This window comes from Hibiscus syriacus, unplaced genomic scaffold (genome assembly GCF_006381635.1).
Source record: "Hibiscus syriacus cultivar Baekdansim isolate YM2019G1 unplaced genomic scaffold, ASM638163v2 tig00000773_pilon, whole genome shotgun sequence".
In the NCBI taxonomy this organism is placed as follows: domain Eukaryota; kingdom Viridiplantae; phylum Streptophyta; class Magnoliopsida; order Malvales; family Malvaceae; genus Hibiscus; species Hibiscus syriacus.
Window position 1 is genome coordinate 2,256,243 of NW_024061823.1, and position 22,213 is coordinate 2,278,455.

Here is a 22,213-nt window from a genome sequence, read left to right on the forward strand (position 1 = left end):
CTATATAAAACCTAAAACTCAAGATTTGTTATATCAAAGGCTTAAATGCACTATTGCCCTTTGACTATACACATTTTATTGAGATGTCCCTTAAAGTATTTTCTGGGATGTTTTGCCTATAAAATTTAAATTGTTATCTCATTTGTCTCAAAATGTTATCTCCGTTAAAAAATCGAGGCTAAAGTACATATTTAATCATTCAACTATTCATGAGGTTGTATTTTAGTTACCCAACTATAATTTTTTTTAAATCATTACTAAACTTAAGTTTTTAAAAATTTAATTTTATCGGTGATTTTGGGTAAAAAAGTTGAGGGACCACAATAGAACTATAAAAATAGTTAAGTGGCTAAATATATAATTTATCCTTACTATTTTTAATGGAATTAACTGTTTGAGGTATACAAGATAATAATTTAAACTTTAGGCACAAAATATCTTAAAAATATTTTAAATAGCAAGGACAAGTGTGTATTTAACCCTATATCAAACATCAAGTAAAATAAAGGGTTAACTATACAAATAGTCACTCTTGTTTGAGTAAGTGTCTCCTTTCCCTGTGGTGTTTTAAAACTAACGATTTGATCAATAATGTTGTCAATTTATAATAAATTGATCATTCGACATTAAAATTCATTACTTAGTTCATTTTCTCCATCTATAGTCAATCGGTCACTCATGTCTGGGACTAATGTATTAGTTTATAACAAATATCACTGTTGTGCAAAACCAATATCATAGGGGGTATTAGTCACAATTGTTGCCTATGACGAGGGACGATTATATTATCGTAAAAAGACGCATGGTTAAATTGGAAGAACGTTTTAGGGAGCATAGCAACAATGCATGCGATAAGTCGTCATCTTTCCAGACCATCACACTTCCACGCGAAGGGTCATTACAATTTCTTTTTTAGAATATCGTGTTGGTATGTTAATAGGAGGGACTTAACGTGGTTTCTTACTTGAAAATAAATTGACGAACGAGGTAAAGGTCATTTTCACCGGTGCTTTCCAGAAATGATCAGTTATTACGTTGCTTACGTTCACAGAAACATATTAATACTCCACCGTTGATATCACAATCGTTTTTATAGACGAGACCATAGAGATGATGGGGTTCACGGATATTGGTTCGAGCGTTTTCTATTCTACGAGGGAGGTTTCATTTGGATGCTGTCGTAACCGGTTTTCGTCCGGGCACGAAATATTAAATTTTGGTGGGGAAATTAATGTTAATAAATAATTTTGAAAATAATTTGTGAGTCGCCATCGACCTTTTGGATCAGGTAGGTCGAATACCTAAAAATTATTTTTTAAAAGAGTTTTAAGAAAACATCAATTAAAAAATGAACTGATCTGCGTTTTATAACCAAAAATTTGTTCTTTTTAATAATAAAAAGGGGTTCGTGGTCGGTTACGTTTAGGGAAGGATTAGCACCCCTACAACGCCCAAAATTGGTACTTTTTAATTATAAATTGTCTCTAGTATTAAAAATTAAAAATTCAAAAATATATTTAATTTATAATTCTATTATTTCAAAATTATATAAAAAATATTTTTTATTTAAAAATATCCGAAAAGAACTTCTAGGTACCTTAAGACAGCTCTTTTTCTTTGATATTGATAAATATTAATTTAAATAATATTGTTTAATTTTAAAATATCAGAATAGGACATCCAGTTGTATTAAGACTGTCCTTTTCTTCGATATTAAAAATAAATATTTAAAAGTTAATATTATTATATATATTTATGAATATATCAAAATATTTAACAATATAATAAAGAATAATTCTATTAAAACAATATATTTAAAAACAATAAATTAAAACATATAAAATAAATGACTAAATTGCAATAAAAATAAAATTAAAAAATCTAATTCATAATTAATCAAAACTATAGGGATTAAATATTATTATTTTTTTATTTATTATTTAGTGATTAAAATAAAATCATCTAAAATTCGATATTAGATTCAAATAAATTAAAATATAATCTAGGGATTAAAATATTATTTATTAAATTAAAGGATTAAATTTGTCATTTATCCTAAATATATAAAAAGGACTAAATAAAAGAAGTTAAAATTCGAAGACTAAATTAAAACTATTATAATTCAGTTTAGTGACCATAATATAAAATTTACAACTATGAAGGACTGCGGAAGGGGTTTAATTATTTCGTAATTACGCGAATAGCCCTCCCCAAAACGACGTCGTTTGGGAAGGGCTATTTAATGCCCAAAATCGGCTGCCCGAAGGGCCAGTCCTCATTTTCTTTCTTCCCTTTCTCTCTCTTCTCTGAGAGAAATCAGAATTCTCGCTTCTCTCTAAAACTGAGAGAAGCACACCGGCCGACAACCGTTCGCCGGTGTTGACCTCGCCGCCGGCCACCGCATCCGGTGGCCGGAAAAAATTTTTTACTCCTAAAGATAGATCGGACCATCTTATTATGATGGTTCCGATGACTGTTTCCCTTAAAACAATCCCTATCAGAGCAAATCTACAAAAAATACCTTCGGCTTTTTTGAAGTTTTGGTGAGATCCGGCGACGTTGGGGCTCTCCGGTGACAGGGTAAGCTTTTGTCTTTCTTCTCTCTTTTTCCTTGCTGTGGTTGATGCTGACTGAGATCGTTGGTAGTTTGTTTGTTTTCTTTTCTCTGTTTTTTTTTTTTTTTTTTTGTTCTTTTCTGTCTTTTTTCTCCGTCTCTTGTCTCGCAGGTGGGTGGTGGCTTTTATAGCCACCACCGGTGCGGTCATCGGACCGGTCCAAAGAGAGGGCTTCGTGAGTCACCGGACTACCAGTGGTGACTCCCCCGTAGCCTTGGCGTGGACGGCCGCGTTGATCTTCTGGAGCTTTCATTCGGGACGTGGCAGCGGCGGAGGCGTCGGCAGTGGGCCATTGGACCACTTGGCATGAGGCGGCGGCTGGGATCTGGAAGCATCAGAGGCGGCTGGCGTGTGGCTAGGGTTTAGAAACCCTAGCTGAAACCTTACTTTGTTTAGGGTTTCTGGTTGGCTGGACCGTTCTAGTTGGATTGTAACTGGGCCGGTCCAGTTGTAATTATTTATTAAATAATAATAATAATAATATATATATAATAATAATAATAAATACTAATAATAATAATAATAATAATAATAATAATAATGCTAATAATAAATAATACTAATATAATAATAATAATATAATATAAAATGGATAAAAAATATTATCTTCAGCTGCCCCTCTTTGCTCATTCTTGTGTTAACAAGAATAGGGCAAAGATGAAAGATAATAAAATTTTTATCCATTTGACTTTACTTTGATTATAATGGAGATATTGAGTAAATTCTTCTCTCTCTCCAAATAATTTCTTCTTATTATGAACTCTCTGCTGGGGATGATGATGACCTCCTTTCTGTGATAGAGTCATTCAAAGGTTGAATAAACTCTTGATGAGTTCTTCTCATTATGAACTTTCTCTTCTTTCTTCAGATGATATCAACAAAGGTTGAACAAGCTCTTCTCATTATGACTTCTTCTTCCTTCTTCAGATGAGTTCTTCTCATTCATGACTTTCTTTGGCCATGTTGATGACTACTGCATTTACTGTATGTATCTATTTTTAATTGATTCCGTCATTTACTATATAGCCTCGTTTGTGTCTTGATTTTTTTTTCATTTATATTTTGTCTCATTCCCACTCGATCTTCTTTTCTCACAGGTTCTGCCTCTGCCTAACATCCCATTCTTTTGGGTCTTGTTTCGCACTTATTCGCATTGGCGAGCTCTCCAGGTGGATTCGATGTTCTTAGAGTTAGATACTTTTGTGTGGTTTCAAAGGGACTGTCGTTAAGAGGTGTATTTACATGGATAATTTGAAACGAACAGTTTAGCATAACCTATTGTAAAAGCTGCTTCTATATAGTAAAAGTTAATTTTAGAAGTTCATGCCTATCTGTGATAAGACACAAAATCTTTTTGCATCTTTTCACCTTGAGTCATATATATCACAATAATCTGTTTCAAACATGTTTATATTCGCAAGATTACTTCTTTTCACGTGTTTCCATGTCACTGCTTTCTATCATCACCTTTTTATATGCCTACGATGTGTGCATCATTCATCTTTCGCTTCCTCGGCTGCATGCATGTTGTTTCTTGCTTGAGGAACTGGGAGTCTGTTCTGCATCTTTCTGAATGGGTGTGTTGGGGGGGGGGGGGGAGGAATCAGATGGTCGGTAGAAAGTATTTAGTTTTTAAGCAATGGAGCATTGGGGTTCCATTATGTGGATCCCGTAGTTTTGGTGTCATTGTTGATCGTGATCACTAATTTTGAACCCGTCAGTTTCAGAAGTATCAGTATTCACTCAAGGTTGTTTGTCTTTGTTTGATTTTGCAGGGAAGTGAGAAGCTCCTTCAGCTAGTCTCAGATCACTCCCACGCTCAAAACCCAAAATTTTCAAATGGGACAGGGAATGAACCTGAGCATAAAGATCCGGAATATGGAACTAAGAATTTACCAAGTTTCAAATGGGTAAGCTCATGTGCTAATCTGAACTATGGAGTGGACATAACAGGATTATATGATCTTACTCCGTTTATGTTTGCTTCGTTGTTCTTACACTTCCGTTAGCTCGATTACCTCCGACAGCGAGTATGTTCTATTTAGGTTTTCCATTTTACCTGTCATCATTTTTCAGTGTTAATAATAATATTTTTAGTTAATTGGTGTTTAGCAAAGTAAAGTCGATAAATAATCAAATAATAACTTGGTTATCATGTTCAGTGCTGCATCTTTACAAAGATTTCTCAGTACCAGCCATTTTTATATCAAAAGAATGTCAAAAGTTCATTTTATTCGTTGTCAGTCTCATTTACTCAATGATCCTTGAATGGTTTAGCTTGTAATTCTTCTTGGCGATGCATAGCTTTAAGAGAGATGTCAATAACGTAGCCTTGATGCTAATCATTTTCGTTTAAATGTTATATTTTCATTATCGATACAATGGAACAGGTGTTGGAGCCATCAAAGGAGTTGGAGGACCTTATTAACCAGGGACATGATGATGGTTATCTTAGTGAACAAGCTATCTCACATATATGCAATAGTTTTAGTTTGAACAAGAATGATGTTTTGAAGTGCAGAGATTTGGTGTAATGAACATATTTTTTCCTGTCATCTATTGGGGCTGTGACAACAATATGATGAAGATATAATGCACTTACCGTTGAACACAGGGAAATATGTTTTAGGGAATGAAGATAGGAAGGATAAATAAGGATCTAGCATGTTACTTTTGAATACCGAGGAAGTGGATTCAGAAATAGTGTGCATAATTACGTAGTTTTAGCTGAACGAGTACTGATTCAGTTGGCATTGTTGTTATATACTCCTTGTGGTCACTTAATGTTGTCCAGTGAATGCAATTAAATCTTTGAAAAGGAAATATTTGTGGTGTTTTCCCCCCTTTAAGTGATATCTGCTACTTCCTGTTCTGATTGTAAATGGAACATTAAAGTTTAACATATACACAACGGTTAAAGATTTTGAACTGAGGGGGTTGGACTACATTGCCAACGTATTACAAAGTGCTGGCCTGATTTGAAACTGAATCCAAAGTTTGGGGAGGTTTATTTTATTAGCTACCATAAAACAATAACATTCGACATGGTTATGATCTCGAGTCCTCATCACCACTAAAACGGTCAACCGCCTACTGGATATCCATTGAAGTCATTTAGTTGTGTGTTTCGTCAGCTACTGCTTTATCTGTTCTACGAGATGAACCTTGATCTGACCCTATGGTTCTCTTACTCATGTTTGCTCGTTGTACTAATCGGTCAAATGCTTCGACCACTTCTGACATCGGAGGTCGAAACTCGGGCTCCGGCTGTCCCAGAGAAACAATAACAAACAATAACAAAAGATCAGTTAAATGCTACAGCAATCCAGATTTGTAAGAATATGTTCATCCATCCACACAAATGTCCGGGGTTTATCCGATTCATCAAAGATGTAATGTAGATGAAACAAGAAAAAGGACTGTCTGCATTTTTCAACCAGGACATTACCTGGACACAAAGGGCGATCACGTCTGCAAACCGAGAGAGATTTAACTGGGTAAAGCCCGTTAAGTGCGGGGTCAACCATCCTTGACAGAGCATCGATATCTTGCAGCTGAGGTGTTGCCCATCGAACCAAAGATTGCTCGTCTTGGCCTTGTGCTGTTAAAACACTTTCGCATACTAGTTAGAAATGTGGTGAACTATGTAGGATGCTAGTACATGGACGATGGAAATGCTTCATGGATGAATCGTTACCTGTCAAATGGCTTACGTCCGGTGAGAAGTTCCAACATAACCACTCCGAAACCGTAAACGTCACTCTTAAGAGAGTAGTGACCAGACATTGTAACTTCAGGTGCACCGTATCCCGACATAGTAACATCATCACGAAAATTTACCTGATCTGCATTTGGAATAAAAGTTGCCAAGACTGAGTCTGAGAGGCGAGGATTGAGCTCAACATCTAGTAAGATGTTTGCCGACTTGATGTTTTTATGAACAACAGATAGCAAGCAACCTTCATGCAAGTACCTGAAAAAAACATGCAGCCATTGTTGCCCATTATCAAAATATCGACTTAGAGGGGAGTCAACTTTAGCTGTTTATAAGGGGAAAAAGAGAAACGAGATGAGCTGCAAATCCTTCCGCTTGCTGTGATGATATGAAAATGAGATGAAAAAATAGCTATTGCTGCCCATAATCAAATTATCGACTTACTCTAATGCGCGTGCAGTCCCCTGAGCGATTTTGACACAGGAGTTCCAAATCAAAGGCTTGCTGTCATCATCTGATAGATGCAGGAAGTCATGAAGTGAGCCATTTTTGTGGAACTCATAGACAAGTAGGTGATGTCCATGCTCTGAACAATAACCAACCAGCTCTGTGACATTTGTTTGATGCAACTCGGAGATGTTCGAAACCAGCAAGAACCTACGTCAGTATGAACACAAGGTACAAGCCAGGTGAGTACTGAGTAGAAAATTCTTAAAAACACTTAAGGCAAGTAAATGACAAACTATCTGCGAAAAATTATAGAGATTCACACCTTGCCGTCATCAAATTGAGCTCGATAAACACGGCCAAAAGATCCTTTGCCAAGAAGATTTTCAATGCCAAAACTGCCTGTAGCCATCTGGAGGTCTGCTATTGAATATGATGCAACATTTTTAGGAGTTGGAACAGCTTTCTTAACAACAATGGGCTTTTTAGAAAAATCTTCTTCATCAAACGATTGGTGGCGGTCAACAGGTGGGGGATGAAGGCTTATCGAAGCAGCTGTTTCAAAGATTTCGGTGTCAACTGAAGAGGAAGGCTGTATAAGCTCATTTCTGCAATACATGAGAAAAAAAAATAGTTTGATCAAAAGAGCAAACCCCAACAATAAGGATAGATATTACTATTCCTGCTATGCCTCCACCTCTGATCCCTGATTTGCTGCCCCACCACTAGAATCACCATCCGATAGGGAACTACTGCCACCGGATTTCTGATTTCTATTGTTTCTAGTGGCAGGAGGAGTACCAGGTGGAGGTGGTGGTGCAGGCCCCGAGCTCCATGAATTACCGTCCTTCCTGTAACGAAGATTATTCATATCGAAACTGCAAATAAATTCAATACAAAATAGAAGTCACAACACTTGATAATGTAGTGAAATGCTTACTGCAAATCGATGCTTTTCAATTGATCCGGTATCCAGCCGGAAAATGGTTTTGGAGATATACCTATGAGACATAGAAACAACTATCACAAAGGTCAAGAATACAGGGTCATTTACACTATAAGGAAACGAAAGACGGATCTACTACAGGTTACATATAGAGTGTCAAGGGGAAGATTGGCAAGGACATCGATAGTGCCCGTAAACTGGTTGCTCTGCAAGTACCTGCAAAAGGATTAAATGATTGTATAACATAATGTTTCTTTTCTTTTTTTAAGGATTTTGAAGGGTGGTATATGTCGACAGCGACTCGACCAATAACAAGCTCACACCAACAGAGACTAGCTCGGCCTCGGGCAGACTGCGTAGGAAAGTGAGGCTAACCGTGGCTCCCGGGGAGAGACCTACTTCAATCCTCAAGTTCTAACCCTGAAGATGAGATCCATTCTACGGACTCAAAAAGTATACCGCTGCATGTCTATTGCTAAAGAATCGACAAGAGAGGAGGGAAATTCTCAAAACCCCAATCCAAGTGTTAGAGTAGAAATTGGTTCTTCAAGCTCTGGAAACACAAAAGAGGCGACAAAGGCATTGGCAAAAAGAAGTATAAGAAGAATCATAGCATGCAAGATCTGAATGTTACACCGTCTACGATGAACTCTCGTGCTGGAACAAGCGAGGAAGAAGACCCAAGCGAGCCTGCCGAGGGATGTGATGCTAACGGCGGAGGCTGAGGTGCAGCCCCGCCGATCTCCATGATCATATTATGTTGGAACTATCGAGGGCTTGGGAACCCATCGACAGTTCCGGAACTGCGGAGGCTCATCTTCGAGAAGGACCCACTGCTTGTTTTTGTGTCGGAAACCAAGTTGCAGAAGAATAAGATAGAGTCGATCAGACTCGCTACCAAGATGAAAGGTTACCTTTCCGTGGATAGATCGGACAACTGTATAGGGTTACTGCTGCTATGAAAAGATGGTGTTAACGTATCGCTTAGAATCTTTTCCAACCTACACATCGATGTAGAGGTTAGCTGGAAAGAGCACATCTTCAGATTCATGGGTTTTATGGTCAGAGCACATGGACGGACAAACGAAGGAATTGGGAAACTATCACGAATCTTGCCTCTACTTCTTCTCTCCCATGGTGCATGGGAGGAGACTTCAATGAGATATTGCATACGTCGAAGAAGGAGGGAGAAGATGGGTTAATGTGCACATGAATGACTTTCAAAGTTGTCATCGGGATGCAGATCTCTGGGACATTCGACCTAGGGAAGGATGGTTCACTTGGTCGAGTGGAACTATGGCCCGAACCTTCGTTAAGGAGCGCATCAAAATATTCGTGGCTTCCAATCATTGTCGGCTTCTGTTTCCCGATTGTTCAATATATACAGTTCCGACCTCTTGCACTGACCATTGTGCTCTTTTTTTATGCTTGAAAGGTGTGACTTCTTCTCGGCCTCCTAGAGCCGATTACTTTAAGTTCAATGTGTGTTGGGTAAAGGAAGTACAGTGTGCGAATATTGTCATCGATATGGGAAAACCAGACGACTCTTTCCTGTGCAAGATTAGGAAGGCAGGAGAAACTTGGAAGTTAGAAAAGATGAGACGGTCGTAGGCCAAACGAGATAAACGGCGACTTAGAGATCGTATTCTTAAGTTGGATTCGGCTCCGGTCTCAGACCTAGTCTGCGAGCAACATTGTCAAGCTATGGCTGAGCTTAAAGAGGTTATTGACAAGGATGAGACTTGTTGGTTGCAAAGATCAAGGGTTGCATAGCTGCGGGAAGGGGATAGGAACACTACCTTCTTTCATGCCAGCGCCAATGGAAGGAGAAAGAAAAATTGGATAGAAGGTATTGAGAGTGAAGGAGTATGGTGCGACCAGTTGGAGAGCTTCTTCGATGTGGCCACAAAGTACTTCACCTCTCTCTTTCAGTCTTCATGAGCCGAGCTCGATGAGGAGACCCTTCAAGCCATAGATCGGTGTGTAACGCCAGTGGACAACGAGTCACTTTACCGCAGCTTCATTTCTGAGGAAGTCCTCCATGCTTTTTTCCAAGTAAATCCTACTAAAGCCCCTGGTATTGATGGTATGTCCGGTCAATTCTATCGTAGTTTTTGAAATGTTCTTGGAATTATTTGTTAGCCTTTATCTTAGTTTGTTGAATGGTAATATGGATTTTGTTGATTTTAATCGCACGGTGATCGTGCTTGTTCCCAAAACAAGCAGTTCAATATTAATGAAAAATTATAGACCGATTAGCCTTTGCAGGGTCGTATATAAAGTGGTGTCGAAAGCTATTGTTAATAGATTAAAGCCTTTGATGTCAAATTTCATAGCTGAAAACAAATGTGTTTGTTTCGGGTAGACGTATCTCAGACAACTTTCTAGTTGCTCATGAGTTAATACATTATCTTAAAGGATCCAAAAACGAACCAAATAAGGGGGCGACCATAAAGCTTGACATAGAGAAAGCTTATGATAGGGTAAAATAGGATTTTGTGCTGAATGTTATGATTAGAATGGGATTTAATGAATCCTTTGTTCTTGTTTTGTGCATATGGACTTTCAGCTCTGCTACTTGAGGCACAAAGGAGAAATGAAATTAAAGGCATTCGGGCAAGCTTTCGATTAGCCAGTCTGTTCACTACCGAGATAGCATCTCCTTCAATTATCACATGCTCTATCCATTCTCGACAACAAGTCGAACTCCCTGTGAAAACGCATAAGCTTTCGTGGATTCCGCCTTATGGATAGAGCCATGTGATAATGAACATACCAAATTGAAGGAGATGTTATCTCAGAGGTGAGCAGATTGGCTAATCGAGAATGGATGGAGCAATGTGATAAATGAAGGAGATGCTATCTCGATGATGAAATACTGGCTAATCGAAAGCTTGCCCGAATGGCTTTAATTTCATTTCTCCTTTGTGTCAAGTAACAGAGCTGAAAGTCCCTATGCACAAAACAAGTATGGGGACAGGGATCTCCCTGTCTAAGTCCCCTCTCCGGGGTGAAAGGATTGGACAATGCCACATTCAACCGAATTTGAAAGAAATAGAGCAAACCATTTGCGAATGAGGTTAACAAAAGATTCATTAACCCCATTCTAATCATAAAATTCACACAAAATCCATTCTACCCTATCATAAGCTTTCTCCATGTCAAGCTTTATGGCCGCCCCCTTATTTGGTACGTTTTGGATCTTTAAGGTAATGTATTAACTCATGAGCAACTAAAGTTGTATGAGATACATCTACCTGGAACAAACGCACTTTAGTTTTCAGCTATGCAATTTGACATCAAAGGCTTTAATCTATTAACAATAACTTTCAACACCACTTTGTATACGTGTCGAAACGATTTTTTCTTAAAAGGTGAAAAAGTGAGATTTTAAAAAACCATATTAATTCTTAATATCTCTTTTTAATTTAAAAACAATGCGATTTAAAAGACTCTCGTTTCGAAATTTTGGATTTCCTGTATGATCGAAAAATACGGATCAAAGAGTCGCCACCAATCTTTGATTAGGGTGTGATTGGGCACCCAAAAATGCTTTGTCATTTTAAATAAAATTAATTTTAATTAAAACAACAAATTGAGGTCCGCGTTACCAAAATTCGAGTTCGGAGTCCAGTACGTGTGGGGAAGGATTAGCACCCACACACGCCCTAAATCGGTACCTAATCGATTAATTAACGTTTTTGCAATGAACTTTACAAATTCAAACTTAATTGTTTTTGATCCCATAAAACAAAAATGTAAATTTAAAACATTCAAGAACACTCAAACGAATTAAATTAAAATTACCAAGTCATTTTAGAAAGATAAAGATGTTTGATTATTTACAAATATCGAGACCAGATCTTAAAGATATAACAACCTTTTCTCGATATTTAAATAAACGAACATTTCTTTTTCTTCATTCCCAAATTTTAGTGTGATGGATCAATTTTTAGGTTTCACTTTCGGGATACACTTTTAATTTAAAATTGTCGAAAGCGGATCTCTAATCGTTAAGAAACCCACTTAAAACAATTTAAATTAAAAGGTATTACCCTTAAATCATTATGTAACGATTCGAATTGTACACATGAGGCTAACAGGCAAATTATACAAAAGGATGTCATGCAAAAACTAATCATATAATGTCAAACATTCGAATAACCATCTTAGTCTAAATAAATATGCACATACACTAAAATACATCAATTGCTATATATATAAAAACCTATTGTCATAACAACAATCTCGTATTCAATACTGACATGGAGACCAAAATAACAGAAAACTAAAACTAAGCATACAAAATAGAAATTAAACACTAAACTCAAAAAGCATACTAAGTAACTAAATTGTCATATATAAAAATTACAAGCTAGATGTGAAGACAAAAAAAAAAAAAAGTAACACACTGGGTACTAAATTAGAATATGCATAAACAAAGAGAACAGAATTAGGAAAACACAAAAGACTCGTTACAGGACTAAAATAAAAGAACACGAAACAACAGGCCAAAAATATCAACAACACAAATATGACTTACTAACGAGATGGATTAAAATAAATATTCTAAAATTTAAGAGCCGACTACATAAAGTTGTCAAAACTTAAAATAACATGGCTCGTACTAAAATGTAACAAACATAAAGGTTAGAGCCAAATTCGAAATGTACACAACACCAAAGCAAGGATGTTTAGGAGACTGAATATATTAGGAACCTTAGGCTTAGTTTTAACCTAATTTTCATTCTAAACTCAGCCTCACTTTAATAAACTCTCCCCTCCCCTGCCGTTCTCTCAAAGCTCCTCTCATTATCTCTTCAAAGCAACCGAACGAGGCCGTGGCCACCATGGCCGCCGCCCAAGGCTCCGATGAGGATCCACACAACCTCGAGTCCACCCCGTAAATCACCTTGAACTCTTAAGCTTCAAATCTCTCACAGCAAGAAACCATAACCCAAAGGTCAAAACAACCCCCAACCTTCACTGCTGAACTCTCGACCACCGTGGACTCACCCTCGAAAGCTCCGTTGAGGAACCAAGACCTCACGACCTCACTCTACCCCTTGTTACCGAACCGAAGCCTCACAAAAATACCCACTATCTACTCCGACAAAACCAACAATAATGTTTCCGACGAATAAGGTAAATGGACTAAAACCCTTTTCCTATTTGCATTCAACCCTTAAACGAATTGATTTCAAAATATTTACTGATTTTATTCTGTTTTTTAGGAACCTATTTATTCTTTTTCCTTCGAATGTAGCACCGAAAATGACCCCAAACCTCTAAGGTAAATGTACTGTTATTTCTATATATTTTAACTTGATTTTGACTCAAAGCATACGCATGTACAAGCAAATTACAAAAACAATTGAAAATGGAAACATAGAAATAAGTAAGTAAATTACAAAAACAATTGAGAATGGAAACATAGAAATAAGTACCCCGTTTTGATTTTGTGTATTACTCTGATTCAATGACAAGAGAGATCCTTTGCTTCCTTTGATCCTCGAATATGAGAAATAACCTTTTACAAGTACTGTTATTTTCCTTCGAATATGAAATAACCTTACAAGTATGTTATTTTCCTTTTTTCTGTGTTTTTCGTCCTTTTTTTTGTCTGTGGATGCCCCCCCCCGTAGTTGATATCCCTCTCTTTTTTAAATCCCATTAAAACTGATGATGGGTGGTTATTTCTTAAAAACTAAAACTGCTAAAAACCGACCCTCAAACTGCTATCTTCTTGTGCATATATCTGTTGTCCATTGGGCTTGAATGAGGCCTGTCCCGACCTAGACTCGGATAAAACCGAGCATCTACAGCTACCCCTCTTTGCTCATTGTCGTGTAACGAGAATAGAGCAAAGATCAAAAGATGATCGAGTTTATCCGGTCATGAGAACTTCAAAAGATTAAACCACTCAATATTACTGTTACTTCAAGAGAAGTGATACTTGAAAAATCTTCAAATAACGGGTCTGCTCCCTTTTCTTTCAAGGAGTATAAGACTCGAACAATCTTTGGCAAACGTGTCTGCTCCTCTGCTTCAGGGAGTATAAGACTCAAACAATCTTCAACAAACGTGTCTGCTCCCTATTCGTTCGGGAGTATAAGACTCGAATAATCTTAAACAAACGGGTCCGCTCTCTATTCCTTCAGAGAGTATAGAACTCGAACAATCTTCAACAAACTGTCCGCTCCCTATTCCTTCAGAGAGTATAGGACTCAATCTTCACGAACTTGTCCGCTCCCTATTCTTCAGAGAGTATAGGACTCAATCTTCAACAAACTTGTCCGCTCCCTATTCCTTCAGAGAGTATAGGACTCAATCTTCAACGAACTTGTCCGCTCCCTATTCCTTCAGAGAGTATAGGACTCAATCTTCAACAAACGAATTTGCTTCACTACTCTTTCGTGAAGGCTTATAGATGATTTGCTTCAAAGGTCAAACCTGAAAATCAAACATTATTCATCATGAATGTATATTTGAAAAATATTATACTAAAAAATAATTTAGAAGTTGAGAAAATTTTTGAAAATCCATCTCCATCGTGAAAACTTGTCTGGAGCCATTGGATATTTGAATCTGCTTTGACTCAATTTTCGTATAAACATCATTCTTGTCAAAATCTCAAGACCAGTTATCTTCATCTCGATGCTTTCATATCTTCAATCTTCAACCATCCCTGGGAAACCTGTAGATATTTAAGCCATCATGCGATTATGAATGCCATGATCCTACTCATGCCTAAAATGTATGCAATTATGCAATTCAATGCGTTTTCTTCTTTGAAGGAACTCTATCTCCTTTTGATCTCGATGGAACTTGGTTTCATATTGGGCACAGAACATTTAACTAGTTCACTAGTTACAATCTCAATTCCATATCTCTCGGCTTAACAGAACCTTGACTCTTTCCTTTCTTGAAACCCGTCAATACCCATGACCAACTTCTTGACCAATGACAATCTCTTTGGGTCTTCTTATCATGGCTGATTTCTATGAATTCCAAGGTTTAGCTTCCCGTAGCCACAAGCTTACATGTTTAAACCATTGTCAACTTCAGAATACCTGCATTTTCCAAAATCTTTGCACAATAATACAAAATGATCTCATGTACTTCAAGTTAAACCATATGTTTTGCCTTTCAAAATAAGATGTTTACAAAAGGGAAATTATCAAGAAAAGACATCTCTTTATTTATATAAATGTCGAGAATTTTAGGCAACTAAATGGCAAACTTTTAACTGGAAATAGTAAAAGAACAAAAGAGTAGGCGTCTTCAAATATCAATAATGCAAATGCTTTTGAACTGGCACGCCGTTAGAATGTCTCGAGCATAGCTTCTGTCAAAAAGATCTTCAGATTGTGATGCTTACGAGTATGAAGCTACTTCTAAACTCCCCAAATATCTATCATTGGATGCCCTAAACCAGTATTGAATCTCATATGCATTCAATTTCTCTTGGTTATTTCAATAGAAACTCACTAATCTTTAGTCTCATCCCTGATCACCAACTGTCATTGTTACTATCCATATCAGGAGCCCTTTCCATTTCCAAAATTGATTCAGAACCTCCACCATGCACGAATTCTGAATTTCAAATTCAACTCAAGTCACCCTTTGCGGGTTTTCAACTTGAGACCTCCTTTGGTTCCAAGACCCCTTTTGGGTTTTCGTATCGAACCCTCCTTTATTTCTCTTTTTTTCATTTTTCTCTTTTTGTTTTCATACGTTTTATATTTTTCATTTTTCATTTTCTTCATTTTTCTTTTTTCACCATTTTTCATTTTTTTTTCTCATTTTTCATTTTCTTTCATTTTTCCTCCTTTTTTCATTTTCCTTTTCATTTTCTTCTTCAAGCGAAATATCTTTTAACAGCGTTAGAATTCACTGGATATGGTAATTCTGATCCGTCCATTTCAGTTAGAACTAGAGCTCCCCCAGAAAAGGCCTTCTTGACAACATAAGGTCCTTCCCAATTGGGCATCCATTTCCTCTGAAATCCTTCTGAATAGGCAAAATCCTTTTAAGCACCAAATCTCCCTCATGGAATTCTCGAAGACGAACTTTCTTACCATGTGCCCGTATCATACGTTTTTGGTACATCTGACCATGACAAATAGCTTTCAATCTCTTTTCTTCAATCAAATTCAACTGGTCATACCTAGCTTGGACCATTCTGCCTCATCGAGCTTCACTTCTGACAAAATCCGAAGTGAGGGAATTTCCACCTCAATAGGTAAGACAGCTTCCATCCCATAACCAAAGAAAACGGAGTTGCCCCAGTTTGAAGTCCGTACTGAAGTTCGATAAGCAAACAGAGCAAAGGGCAACTTCTCATGCCAATCCTTATAGGTCTCAGTCATTTTCTCTATGAGCCTTTTGATGTTCTTATTGGCCGCCTCTACTGCCCCATTCATCTTTGGGCGATAAGTAGTGGAATTATGATGCTTTATTTTGAACTGTTTACAGACCGAGTTCATCATCTTATTATTTAAATTCAACGCATTATCGGAGATAATCCTCTCTGGCAAACCATATCTACAAATGATCTCCTTCTTCAAGAATTTGCATATTGTAGACTGGGTAACATTTGCGTAAGAAGCTGCTTCTACCCACTTGGTGAAATAATCTATGGCTACCAGAATGAAGCGATGACCATTTGAAGCTTTGGGCGAAATTTGTCCAATAACATCCATGCCCCATATTGAGAATGGCCACGGCGCTGTCATTACGTGCAACAGATGAGGAGGAGTATGTATCCTATCTCCATAAATCTGACATTTGTGACATTTTCGGGCATAATTGATACAGTCTGTTTCCATAGTTGACCAATAATACCCAAATCTCATAATCTGCCTAGCCATAACATGCCCATTAGCATGGGTACCACATATTCCCTCATGCACTTCTTCAAGAATCAATTTGGCCTCTTTCGCGTCCACACATCTTAACAAGACCTGATCCAGACTTTTCTTGTATAGAGTCTCACCATCAAGCACATACCCTGATGCCATTCTTCTAATGGTTCTCTTATCATTCTCAGTGGCCTGTTCTGGATAACTCTGATACCTTATATATTGCAAGATATCATAATACTAGGGGTTTCAATCTTCTTCCTCTTCAATATTAAAACAATGGGCTGGATACTCATAAGCCTTTATTTCAATGGGCATCATATTTGAATGCTCGTTCATCTTAAACGTTGCTGCCAGTGTGGCTAAGGCATCTGCCATTTGATTCTCTTCTCTGGGGAGGTAATTGAAAGTTACTTCATCAAATTCTTCAACAAGCTCCATAACCAACTTACGGTATTCTACAAGCTTGGGATCTTTTGTCTCCCATTCTCCTCTGAGCTGGTATATTACCAAAGCTGAATCTCCATACACCTTGAGCATTTTTACTTTGCGTTCAACAGCAGCTCTAAGACCCAGAACACAAGCTTCATACTCAGCCATATTGTTAGTACAATCAAAATTAAGCCGACTGGTGAAAGGATAATGCTCTCCCTCTGGTGAGACCAAAATCGCCCCGATTCCATGTCCCAAGGCATTTGAAGCACCATCAAAGTTCAACTTCCAATATTTACTAGTGGATGCAACTGCTTCTTCTACCGAAATAGCCATTAAATCTTCATCTGGGAAATCAAAGCTCAACGACTCATATTCTTCCGAAGCCCTGCTTGCAATGAATTCCGCTATAGCACTTCCTTTAATTGCCGTCTGGTTTACATACGGGATGTCAAACTCGGACAATAAGATCTGCCAACGAGCTAATCTTCCAGATAATGCAGGCACACCCATTAGATATTTCAAGGGATCAAGCTTGGATATAAGCCAAGTAGTATGATACAACATATATTGCCTAAGCCTTTGGGTAGCCCATACTAAAGCGCAACACAACTTTTCAATGGGTGAGTATCTTGTCTCACATTCAGTGAACTTCTTGCTGAGATAATAGATAGCCCTTTCTTTCTTCTCAGTTTGGTCACGTTGGCCCAGCACACACCCCATTGAATTTTCATAAACCGACAAATACAGAATCAAGGGTTTGCCTGAGATGGGTGGCGCTAAAATTGGAGTGCTCGACAAATATCTTTTCACTGCTTCAAAAGCTCTTTGACAATCTTCACTCCATTCCCCTGAGTTATTCTTGCGAAGAAGGCGGAATATGGGATCACACTTTTTCGTCAGCTGTGAAATAAACCGAGCTATATAATTCAATCTCCCCAAAAATCCTCTGACTTCTTTTTGTGTTCGTGGGGCTGGCAAGTCTTGAATAGCCTTTACTTTATCTGGGTCTATTTCAATTCCTTTTGGCTTACTACGAATCCCAATAACTTCCCAGATGTCACCCCAAAAGTACATTTATTTGGATTGAGTTTTAACTGGCATCTTCTTAGTCTTTTAAAAAGCTTTCTCAAATTCCCAATATGTTCTTCCTCTGTCTTAGCTTTGACAATCATATATCGACATAAACTTCTATCTCTTTATGCATCATGTCATGAAATAACGTCACCATGGCCCTTTGATATGTTGCCCTGGCGTTCTTCAATCCAAACGTCATTACTTTATAACAAAACGTTCCCCACATGGTAACGAATGTCGTTTTTTCCATATCTTCAGGGTTCATCTTAATTTGATTATAGCCAGAGAAACCATCCATAAAAGAGAACAAAGAATTTCCAGCAGTATTATCCACTAGCGTATCTATATGTGGCAAGGGAAAATTATCCTTTGGACTAGCTCGGTTGAGATCTCTGTAGTCAACACACATTCGAACTTTCCCATCCTTCTTCGGTACTGGGACAATATTAGCCACCCATTCAGGATATTTGGCCACTTTAAGAAACCCGGCATCAAATTGTTTCTTCACTTCCTCTTTAATCTTAAGCAGCATCTCAGGTCTCATTCTTCTCAGTTTTTGTTGTACCGGTTTACATTCAGGCTTTATTGGCAGTTTGTGAACAACCAACTCTGTATCTAAACCCGACATATCTTCGTATGACCAAGCAAACACATTCTTGTATTCTTGAAGCAATTCTATCAAATCATATCGACCTCCAACTGACAGAGTGGTACCAATCTTTACTTCTCTCTTATCCTCATCTGTCCCCAAATTCAAAATCTCAGTAGACTCTTTATGAGGCAGAATCTGCTTATCTTCATTCTCCACCATTTTCAGCAATTCAAGGGTAGTCACACTTCTCTCATCATCATTCTTCGATTTCCCTTGACATATAGGCTTCTCGAAATCAATCTCGGGTCAGAGTCATGGCATTCATATTGATATCTGAGCTCCTGAAAAAATAATGAAAGAGAAGATATATATACATATATACATATGGGGGATCTTTTCCCATATAAATAAATAAAAAGAAATAAATACATACATATACAACAAAGAATGAATGAATGAAATGCATGGGAGAATGTTTGCCATTTGGAACTAACAGAATGCATCCTTTATTGAAAGCAAGAAAAAACAAACAGCTTAACCCTTTACATAAAATCACCTATTGCCCCAGGGTATGAACAACAGGGAGAAAGTTCCAGTGCATTACTCTGTAACAGATTTGTAAACTACAGGCAGTTCTTCCGCGGTCCAATTGTTCAACACGAAGCCCGGTGGTGCAGGATAAATGCCCATAGCTCTCATTTCCTCGGATTCATCATCAGTTATAACATTAATGCCTAAATCTCCCAAGGCATTCTCAACCATCGTCTCAGTGTTCCTTGAATTCCCTTGAAACATATGCACCCCAGACATGAAAATGCTACTCAACGGCGGGAAGGTCATGGGTTCCCAGCTAAGGTCTTCACCAGCCAATGTGGCCTTTCTGATTTCTTGGCCCTTCTTAATTCCCCTCATCTTATCCCTCGAAGTTGGCTGATATCCCAAAACCAAATCGATCTTTTTTAGTAATAGGGCATATGGGATTCACCGGTCCTTGTAACTGTCGGCCTAAACCCTTTCCAACTTTTGCTCCTCTTCCAAGAGTCAATTTAAGCCCCATCTTGGTACAGTTTGACAATCGAGGCTTTGGTATCTTCTTGCCTTCGGCCACAAACGTAGCATTGACAAACTCCAACGATCTGAAAGAACACTCGACGGCTTGCTCATCAACTTCAATATACGGAGCAGTAGTAGAAACAGAAGCAATAAATGTCCTCTTCAGCATGAATACATACCAACCTTCCATCAATCATAAATTTCAGTCTCTGGTGTAATGTGGACGAAACTGCACCGGCCTGATGAATCCAAGGCCTTCCCAACAAACAATTGTACGTAGGCATAATGTCCATTACAAGAAATTCCACTTCATAAGTTACTGGACCAATATTCAGAGGAACATCAATCTTGCCCAACACTTCTCTTTTAGTCCCATCGAAAGCTCGAACCACACTTTGACAGGTTCTCATAAGTGTACTATCTAATGGAAGCTTCTTTAGAGTCACTAAAGGCATCACATTCAAAGCTGAACCATTATCAACTAAGACCCGGGACAACACATGCCCTTTACATTTAACTGTAATGTGCAAAGCCTTCTGACTACCCATCATCCCAGAAGGGATTTCATCCTCAGAAAAAGATAAAAAATTATCAGCTTGTACATTGGAAACTAAACGATCCAACTTTTCAACGGGCAACTCTTTCGGAACAAAAGTCTGGTTCAAAACCTTTAACAGAGCATTCCTATGGGCCTCTGAACTCAAAAGTAATGATAAAACAGAAATACGGGCAGGCAACTTGTGTAACTGTTCCACAACATTGTATTCACTGTGTTTTAGAAACTTCAAAAATTCTACCGCTTCACTCTCGGTTACTGGTTCATTGATAACAGGCTTATCCTCTTCTATCTGCACATCCACTTTTTTCCCTTTATCAACTGCAACCTTCTTCTCAGACTCTTTAGGTGGATTAAGAGAATAACACCTACCGCTTCTAGTAAAGCGTCACATCTCATCTACTTCCTCATTTTCTTTTGTTACATCTCCCATCTGGCAATCATATCTCCAAGGCACTTGTTTATTATCCCGATATGGGAATGGAGATGGAGGTGTAATAACCACTTTTGGGGCTACCTTCTCAGCAACTCGATTTTTGGGAGTAATAATCAGGGGACAACTGGCATTGTATACCCCTTTAGACGATCCTTCTGAAGCGCAAACTTCCGCTTCCTCTTCTTCAGCAATCTCTCTAAAGAACTCAATTTCTTTACTGTCCATCATGTCTTGTACCAAAGATAGGAAGTCAGGACATTGTTGAATATTGTGTCCTTCACTGTTATGATACAGACATACCTCTCCACTGTTAAACTGGGCTTCAACAATCCTACCTTAACCATCTGGCACCACACCCAACTCATGGGTGATACCACCTCACCAACATTCCTTACAATTCTCTTTCCTTTCTCTTCAGTAATAGCATTAACTCCTGCCCCTGCATGGCTTGGCAACGGATTCTGAGCTATATTTGGCTGCTCACTGTCACCAAAGTTGATGACATTCCTCGTTCTCAAAGCTTGGACAACCTTCTTAAAAGCAGTACAATTCTCAATGGAATGTCCAGGGTTCCCTTCATGGTACTCACACTGAGCACTAGCATCATACCATTTGGGAAAAGGAGGTTGCATTGGAGTCACGTGATACGGTGAAACCACATGCCGATCATACAAAATCTGAAACAATTCCTTATAAGTCATCGGAATTGGATCAAATTGAGGCCTCTCTCTCCTCTGGTCCCTTGCCCCTTGTCTATTGTCATTTTGTGTTGATGACCCTGCTCCTTGAGGACGGGAAACAATAATGTTATTAGAATCGTACTGCCTCACATTACTGACTTCGTTTTCCTTTTTCCTCGTTGGTGGTCTCTTACTAGACTCTCCTCCCTCGAGCTTTCCACTCTTAATCGCCATTTCAATCATTTCCCCTGCTGTAACCACATCAGCAAAACTTCGATAAGGATTACCGATAAGATGCGAGAAAAAAGGAGCCTTTAAGGTGTTGACAAAAAGCATATTTGTTTCCTCCTCTTCCAATGGCGGGTGGACTTGCACTGCTACATCTCTCCATCTTTGAGCATATTGTCTAAAACTCTCGTTAGACTTCTTTTCCATTCCTTGCAACATCATCCTGTTGGGCCTAACATCCTTCACATGTTTGTATTGCTCAAGAAAGGACTTAGCCAAGTCTTTCCACGATTTAATATTAGCTCTACTCAACTGGTTATACCATCGGATTGCCGAGCCAGTTAAGCTTTCCTGAAAGCAGTGTATCAACAATTGATCGTCCCCTATGTATCCGGTCATCTTCCTACAAAACATTGTGATATGTGCAGAGGGGCACCTGGTACCATCAAACTTTTCAAAGTCAGGAACTTTAAACTTTGGAGGCAAGACCAGATCAGGAACTAGACTTAACTCCTTTGCGTCGAATCCATAGACACTGGTATCTTCCTTCATGGCTCTGACCTCTCTTTCTA

At 38.2% G+C, this 22,213-nt stretch overlaps 1 long non-coding RNA gene and 1 pseudogene across 1 annotated transcript; one reads left to right on the forward strand and one right to left on the reverse strand.

Annotated features, from left to right (window-relative positions):
* The first annotated feature begins 3,582 nt into the window (after positions 1-3,582).
* LOC120217857 lies at positions 3,583-5,339 on the forward strand. Its single transcript, XR_005525198.1, has 4 exons — positions 3,583-3,599; positions 3,713-3,784; positions 4,391-4,525; positions 5,006-5,339. It is a non-coding gene; the product is annotated as an uncharacterized LOC120217857 (long non-coding RNA).
* Positions 5,340-5,729: 390 nt separating this feature from the next.
* On the reverse strand, positions 5,730-7,396 carry LOC120217569 (annotated as a pseudogene).
* Between the last annotated feature and the right edge of the window lie 14,817 nt (positions 7,397-22,213).